At 35.7% G+C, this 8,184-nt stretch overlaps 1 pseudogene; it reads right to left on the bottom strand.

Moving 5' to 3' along the window:
* Positions 1–1,742: 1,742 nt before the first annotated feature.
* LOC141543929 (small ribosomal subunit protein eS10 pseudogene) lies at positions 1,743–6,617 on the bottom strand (annotated as a pseudogene).
* Between the last annotated feature and the right edge of the window lie 1,567 nt (positions 6,618–8,184).

The following is an 8,184-nucleotide window of genomic DNA, read 5'->3' on the forward strand; positions in this document are numbered from 1 at the left end:
GACATGAAGATGGCAATGCAGCCAGCTCCTCCATAAGGATCTACGTAGGAAGGGATAAAGGAGATGAATTTCATAAAGAATAATGGGTTTGATAGATTGTATTTGTATCCACCACTCCTCCCCCAACCCTGGGACTGCCATATCCTATACCAAGCCTATGTTAGGGGAAATTAGATCCTGCCTTTGGAGTAGAACCCTACTAGAATAGTTTCAACATTTAGCTATAAGCCTTCCCTGCTACATGACAACCAGTGTGGGCAATTAATTAGTAAACTTTTTGCAGAAGGCAAGGACAATTGTGACTTGATGGAAAAGATACAAGAAATCATGAGTAATTCAGAAAGAATTCACAGATTCAGGCCATTTTCCAGTCAAAAGTGTAAGCAGCTTATAAATTATATTTCCATATAGGACAAAGACTGAGAGAAGGGTCATGTCAGCTGAGTAAATTGTACAAAACAAGATGAGCCGATAAACTGATTTTTAAAAATCACACTCAAAACAAGGTGAAAAATAACTGCAAGCACTGAGTACACTTGCTTAATAAGTTAATTAACATTAACCTCTCCTCCAAAAAGGAGTAATATTCAGACCTTTTATGAACATGAATTGTATGATGAGGAAGGGGAAACACGACAAGGAGGAATATGTGATAGAAGGATCAAGAAATATGTTAATTTCCTCATTCCTAGCTAACTGGGGCAATGAGGAAGGGACCTTGGCTTCAGGATAGGAAATAAAAGGCTATAAGCATGGATCTGCCCAGGTGGATCCTGGTGCCCCCAGTGAGATCATCCATTTTGTGGAAGAACTGTAAATAAACAACTTACTTCATACACTCCTGAGTCCTTCATATTTTTGTAGCATATTTCTAACAAGAGACAAAAGCTTTATTATGATGTTTAGTGACTAAAATTCCCTGGAATTGATAATTAACCAGAAGAAAGAAGCCATAAGTTGAGCAAAGTTCCTAATGAACTCAAAATTAACAAGGAAAAAGACTCAAAGGCAAAGTTAGCATAGTAGTGTCTTGCTCCAGAAAGTTATATACAATATAAGGAGGAGTGTGTGACATCTATAACCTGAATTCCTGATTGTAAACAGTCACTGTGGGGTCACTATAATTCTGTTAATGCAAGGAATTCAACAAGGGCCCATTGCCACAAAGACCCATTAAAGACAAGATAATCTTGTTAATGCTTCTCCCCTTCCCTCCCTATGGGCCACTTAGACACTGGGTTGCTAGTGGGGACATGGCCTTTTGCTGGAGTCTTAGTCACCCCATCAAAGGGAGAATAATAATTCTGTCAGTGCAAATAGGTACTTTTGAAATAGAGGAAGGAGTCACAGAAGCCTAGGTCCAGCCTGTGGGTAGAAAGCATTGGGAGGAGCATTGGATGTGGCTTCTGAAACACAAGATTAATAAGGAAGCAAAAGCAAATCCTTGGGAGTGCCATTAAAACTGGACAAGAAAATTCAATCCTACCCAAGTCTGAGACATCCTCAGATCTATTTGAGTCATTCAGGAAGATTTCAGAGAACAGATCATTGCAAGAAAAGAATATTTTGAACTCTTTTTGGCTAAATTTAAGCTAAGATCAAATGGAAATTCTTAGAATTGCTTGAACTGATGTGATGCAAGGTTTGAACCTAAAAAATGCATTGAGATTTCAGCCCGATGTCATAAAATGTTTGTTTTTTTCCCCAAATTTTATTTAATAAGAAACACATCTCTACAGTTTTTATTGACTACATCCACAACCAAATACCCCTCAAAACTGGAATTCTGTTGATGACCCAGCCCCAGCCTCAGCCTTCTTGTCAGCACTTCTGTGTCTCTGACAGCTTCCTGCCCGGCAGGATCTTCAGGTCTTGGCCTTCATGTCTCAGGATGACTTCTGCAGAGTGTGGCAGGCACAATCTCAGGGCAGGTGGAGGTAATCCCAGAGGCACCGAATGCCTCTTTGCTGAGGTACCCGTAGAAATGCCTCCATGCAAAGGGCTTCTTAACATAGCCCAGAGAATTTAGAAACTACATAGCCTTCATAACGGAGATTTCTTGTCTGCCAACTCAGGGTGTTCCAGCATGTGGACAGCCTTACTCCCTCCTTAAAAAGAACTTCCCAGATGGCATTTTTGTTCTTCTCAGTAAAGGTGACAAGTGCTAATCTCTATGAAATGTTTCTAAAGAATCTGTAGGCTTAGGCCATCTCCAATCAAAAGGCAAAGATTTTATTATGCTGTTTGCAGGGAGCTAAGTTCGAAAAGAGGCATTAACAATGAACAAGAGGAAAAAGGTGGGTTAAGTTCCTTAGCAGAACTCGTCATTGACAAGGAGGAAGACACCAGGAATCTAAATGTATCGCCATTGTGACACTTTAGGCTAAAAGCCTAAAAGGAATTCGCTAAGAAATGGGGTACCCTCTTCATAGGAGAAAACTAATCTCAGTGGCTGACATCTATAGCTTGGCCTTCTGATTGGATGCAGTAACTGTAGAGTCATGGTAATGTTGTCAGTGGAAGGAATTTGACAGGGAATTCAACTTCAACAAAGACCCATGTAAGGACTACTAAAGGGCCTACTTAAGAACAAGATAATTCTGTCAATGTTCCTCTTTACTTGCCTCAAAAAGTATACAATATACTGTAGGTAGTAATTCAGGCCCTCTCCTGTAATGACACTCTGTATGGCCCACTTAACTACCAAAGACCTAGTCTTATTCATGCCATCAAAACCATTTCAAAAGTTAACACCAAACAATATTGGGTTGGAGGGTTGTACATCTTGAATGAGTGGATCAAAACACAAAAACACTTAAAAAATAAGTATATTACATTTAACATGTATCGACTACCTGCCATCTAGGGGAAGGGGTGGGGGAAAGAGGGGAAAAGTTGGAACAGAAGGTTTTACAAGGATCATTGTTGAAAAATTACCCCATGCATATAATTTGTATATAAAAAGCTATAATAAAAAATAAAATTAAAAAAAATGTTAAAGAAAATCATAATGATGAAAAATGCCAATTTTTTTGGAATTTTCTTAAGAAAAATGCTGCTATGAAGAAAAGTTAGATTTTAATGTATGTTAGAAATTAATGTATGGGGGAAGATGGTAGAGTAGGTTGGAACATTCCAAGCTCTCCAGTATTTTCCCTACAAACAAAATACATTTATTCCTCCGGGTAAACATAGACTAGAAGAATAAAGACTTGGGGCAGAACAGGGGTCCTCCTAGATAACCCAAGAAAACTGGAAGGTCCAAGATTTAACCTGGGTAAAGTGTAAACACCTCCAGGATACTCCACAAAAATAGCAAGCAGGGAGCTCTGAGACTACTAGGGGTTGGAGGTAGCCTCAGACTAAATTATAGGAACTTTCACCTTTCCAACAGCGTGTAAAGTTGGGGGTCTGAGTCTGGAAAGATTGAGGGAACCTAGACTAATTAGAAATGCCAGGCCCAGTTATGCTACTTAGATGCCACCCCCAGGGAGAAAAGGAACTCACACCCAGTGAGTGCATAAGCAGTGGGGCAGGGAAGCTAATGGTTATGGGCGCTTATACGAGAGTGAAGTTCTTGGTTTGGGGTTCCAGGCCCAAAGGGAGAATTGAAGTGAAGCCAGAGGCACCATTCCTGCTCATCCTAAGATTAGATGTAGTTATATTAATAAATTCTCATTTAAAAAAAAATGAACAGGCAAAGGGGAAAGACCTATCATAGAAAATTGTGGGAATATAGGGAAACAGAATTTCATTAAAAAAAAAAAAGTCTCTCTTACCTCAAAGAATAATATTAAATGACTACCTTCCCAGAAAGAATTTATAGTACTCAAAAAAGATTTTAAAAATCAAGTGAGAGAAAATAAGAAAAAACTAAATCCAAGAAAAACATGATGATGAATATGAAAAGAAAGTTAACCAACTTAAAAAGGAGATCAGTCTTAAAGAAAAAAATGATTCTTTGAAACTTAAAATTAGGCAAGGGGAAGCCAGTGAAGCTAAAAGCGATCAAAAAAATAACAAAGCAAAACAAAAAGAATGAAAAAGTAGAGGAGAATGTGAAATATCTTGTAAGAAAAACGAAAAGATAAAACATGAAAATAATTGGACAACCTGAAAGCTATGACCCAAAAAAAGAACCTTGACACAATGATACAAGAAATAATTAAAGAAAATTATCCTGAAGTGATAGAACAAGAGGGAAAAGTAGAAATAGAAAAAAAAAATCTACTGATCACTACCCCAAAGAATTTTTACAAGAAAAACAAATAGGAATATTATTGTTGAATTTCTAAACATCCAGATCAAAGAGAAAGTTTTATAAGAAACAAACAGAAACAATTCAAAATTGCTGGACCTAAATGTTTGTACAAGTTTTATCAGCAGCTGCAATAAAATACTCACAGGTCCTGGAATTTATATATTAATAACCAAAAGAACTAGGCCTGTGGCCAGAAATATTATATCCAGCAAAATTAAGCATAATGTTGAATGAAAAAAATAAAGGACATCCAATGTTTTCAGGGTTTTGTCTCAATCAAACCTAAACTCAATAGAAAATGTGACATAGAAGAGTCAACATAAAAAAAAAAAAAACAATTTCAAGGGACCAAACAAGGACAAATTGTTTATTTTTTATATGTAGAAATATAACCTGTATGTCTAAAATTGGCATCAGTAATTGGATAGTCTAAAAGAAAGGTTGGGGCAGAGCTGAGTATGATGTGACTCTAAAAAGCAAAATCATCTAGAAAAAGGTAAAAAGAATAATTACACTATAAAATAAGGTGCAGGGGAAGAACTGACACAGGCATTAGATCAGGAAGGAGGGCTGGTAGTTCTGAAAACCTACTCATATCTGGAATGAGTTAAACAGAAAACAGTGTGTGTGTGTGTGTGTGTGTGTGTGTGTGTGTATAATCCCATGAAGGATATATAGCACCCTCCGAAATCTATAAGAAAGGGTGAAGGAATAGGATAAAGTAGAATATAGAAGAGTGTGTTAATTTAAGGCAGTGGGAATAGGAATATAGATTAAGGGGAATGAGCTAAGAGAGGATTTATAGTGGAGAGTGGAGTGCTAGCAGGGATATTAATTAATAAGGCAAGTTAACAGCTAAAAGTGAATGGGACTGATTGGATGAAGTTTTCTCAGTTTGAGACTAAGTCACATGATCCCAGGATCCAGAAGATGAGGTCTTGAACCCTGGGTTTCAGGAAATCACATGGTCTCATGATGATCAGACCCTCCAGAAGTGAAGTGACCTGTGGGAAGCAGACAACATTGGTGACCATTGGTCAATGATGGTTACATCCTTTTAGTCTATCCAATGAAAAGGTTTGGGTCTTATGCTTTTTAAATCCCTGACAAGCCAGAAACTGGTCAGGTTCCGGAAGCACATGGTGGGAGCTGGGATGGTTGCCAGGTGTGTGTCTGGGCCTCTCCCTGCAGGGACTAAATAAATGCTTTCTCTTTGTACCTGATGATGTCTCTGATTAGTTAATTTGGGGAAGGGGTCTTGCACCCATCCCACACAGAGGTAAAGAAGAAGAGTTAGCAGGGATAGAAAAAAAGAGATATACACAAACATAATAGCAATGATCAATAATACAATTTATTAAACAAAAATGTAGGGATCTTAGTCAAACTGAAAAAAGATTCAATCAAGAGAGAAATCTACATTATATGTCAACCTATTAATATTGTTTTAGATGTGTGTATATATGAGTATGTAAATATAAGTGAGTGCATGTATTTATGGGTATGTATATTTGTGTATATGTAACTGATGAGTGTGTGTGTGTGTGTGTGTGTGTGTGTGTGTGACATAAACATATCCATGCTTAACTACAGGCTGCTTGAGGAGGTGAAAAGGAGGAATGGGGGGAAAAAGAATAAAGTAAAAAGTTCACAAAAGAGAAGAAAAGAAAACCTACTAGGAAGTAAAGAAAAAATGGATAATTATGAATACTTTTTATTATAATATATACTTTCTTGAAATGGAAATTTATTATTATATATTTTGAATACTCATGATTTCCTGTACACATGACAATTTTTTTGTTTTTGCTTTGTTTTAAATAATTCAATACATTAAATTTTAAAAAAAATTTTAAAGAAAGTAGCAAGAATTAAAGGTGTGTTCCATCATATCTTCAAAATACTTTTTATCATATGAAGGAAAGGTCTATTTATTCCTATCCTATTTAATGGATTTCTTTATTTTCAGAATTTTTAATTTAGTCTTTGGTGGTAGTGGGGAGGGTTTGTTGCCTTTAAAGAAAAAAAATTACATGTATAACTCATCTTTTCCTTCTTTTATTGATGAAAATGTTTAATTTGACAATTACCTAAAGTTAATAGCTAAACAGGATCCTCATGCCAAGGCTACCTCCTCTCTTTTCATTCCTCTCTTTTTACTATTAGGAGTCACCCTGTTTTCAAGAATTAAACCCCAGAAAGTAAGTTATGCTCTGAGCTTAGCTTAACAACAATCCTTTGTGCTCACCCTGTGAATGAACCCTGTTGCAACCAAATCATTAAATTGGTTCACACCAGTCCCATGGTCCTCGAGTTCATACAAATACCTATAGGAACCACATTCTACTCCAGTCATGTAACCCTACTGTGAATTAAACTTGCCTCACCATTTCTGTGATCCCTTATTGCCATGTCTACCACTCACTGCTTGCTTCTTTGTCTGTCTCACCAGCCCTTCCTTTTGTCTGCTCATACTCCTGCCCGACTTTTTTTATTCAGCCATGGTTCCTCAATTCCTTATCCCAACCAATGAAATTTCAGGGAGTGATTCCCCCTCCTTCAGCTTGCATGGTGTCTCCACTTCTCCACACATCAGCAACTCTATGAAGTTAGTTCCCATATGCTCTGTGACCATACCAACATCCTCTAGGTCAATGTCACAAAAACTTGGCAAAAAAATGGTATTTACTAACAATCACTTCTCTTTTCCTAATTTTTCATGGCAACAACTCAGAGTGTGATAGAGAGTAGTTACTTTTTTTTAAAAAGCAAATGAAGAAAATCTTTAAAATACAAGGAAACAATAAAATGGAAAACATATTACAAAATTAATAAACCTCAGTCTCTGAAAAGACTAAAAAGATCAACAAACTTTTAGCCAATCAATTAACAAACATTTATTAATCACCTGAGTTCAAATTTAGCATCAGACAATTAGTAGTTTTATGACTCTAGGAAAGTCACTTTAACCTCTGTTTGCCTCAGTTTTCCCAACGGTAAAAAAAGAGATGTAATAAAAGCATTCTAGGGTTGTGAGATCAGATGAGATAATAATTGTAAAGCACTTAGTACAGTGCCTAGCATATAGTAAACACTATATAAATGTTAACTACTACTATTAAATTCAATGAATGAAGTAATCACTATTTCTAAGGAACTTAACTTGATCAAAAAAAAAGACTGGAAAAACATTCTCAAAATGAAAAAGGAATAAAGGAATAGAGGAGAATTTTTTTTTAATTATCAGAACCTAACTAAACCAAATTATAAGCTGCTCAAATTGAGATTTAAAAAAAAAAAAAAAAGGATTACCTGCAAAAATATAAAACACCCAAGTTAACAGAATTTGAAATAGTGATCTTAAACAACTAGATCTCAGAAAATGAAAATTTTAGCATTATATATCAATTCAATTATCTAAAAAGCAGCAAATACCTATACTATGAAAATTATTTTGAAAAATCGAGAAAGAAAACATTCCACCAAGCCTCCCTTAATGAGTGAAATATAGCTGTAATATGTAAGGAGGGAATATAAAGAGAATTGTAGATCAATATGCTAATGAATATTGATGAACATAAACATAAAATCTAAGGGGAAAATTCACCTACGAATTATTCACTGTAACCAAGTTGGATTTATATCAGGTATGAAATCAAAAGAATTAGAAACTATTCATATAATTATATATAAACTTATCTCAATGAACCAAAAAAGCCTTTGACAAAGAACAAATCTGACTTATGCTAAAAATCCCACATAGTGGGATAAACACCAAAGGGTACTTTTAACATTTTATTTCTTTTATTCTGAACTTAATAAACACCCCCAAAAAGAGAATATTTCCATTTACAAAGTAGAACAGAAGAGGATAAGATGGAATATGTGAATATTGTGAATAGCTCACTTTTTAAAAGGGATAT

This window comes from Sminthopsis crassicaudata, chromosome 5, assembly GCF_048593235.1.
Source record: "Sminthopsis crassicaudata isolate SCR6 chromosome 5, ASM4859323v1, whole genome shotgun sequence".
In the NCBI taxonomy this organism is placed as follows: Eukaryota; Metazoa; Chordata; class Mammalia; order Dasyuromorphia; family Dasyuridae; genus Sminthopsis; species Sminthopsis crassicaudata.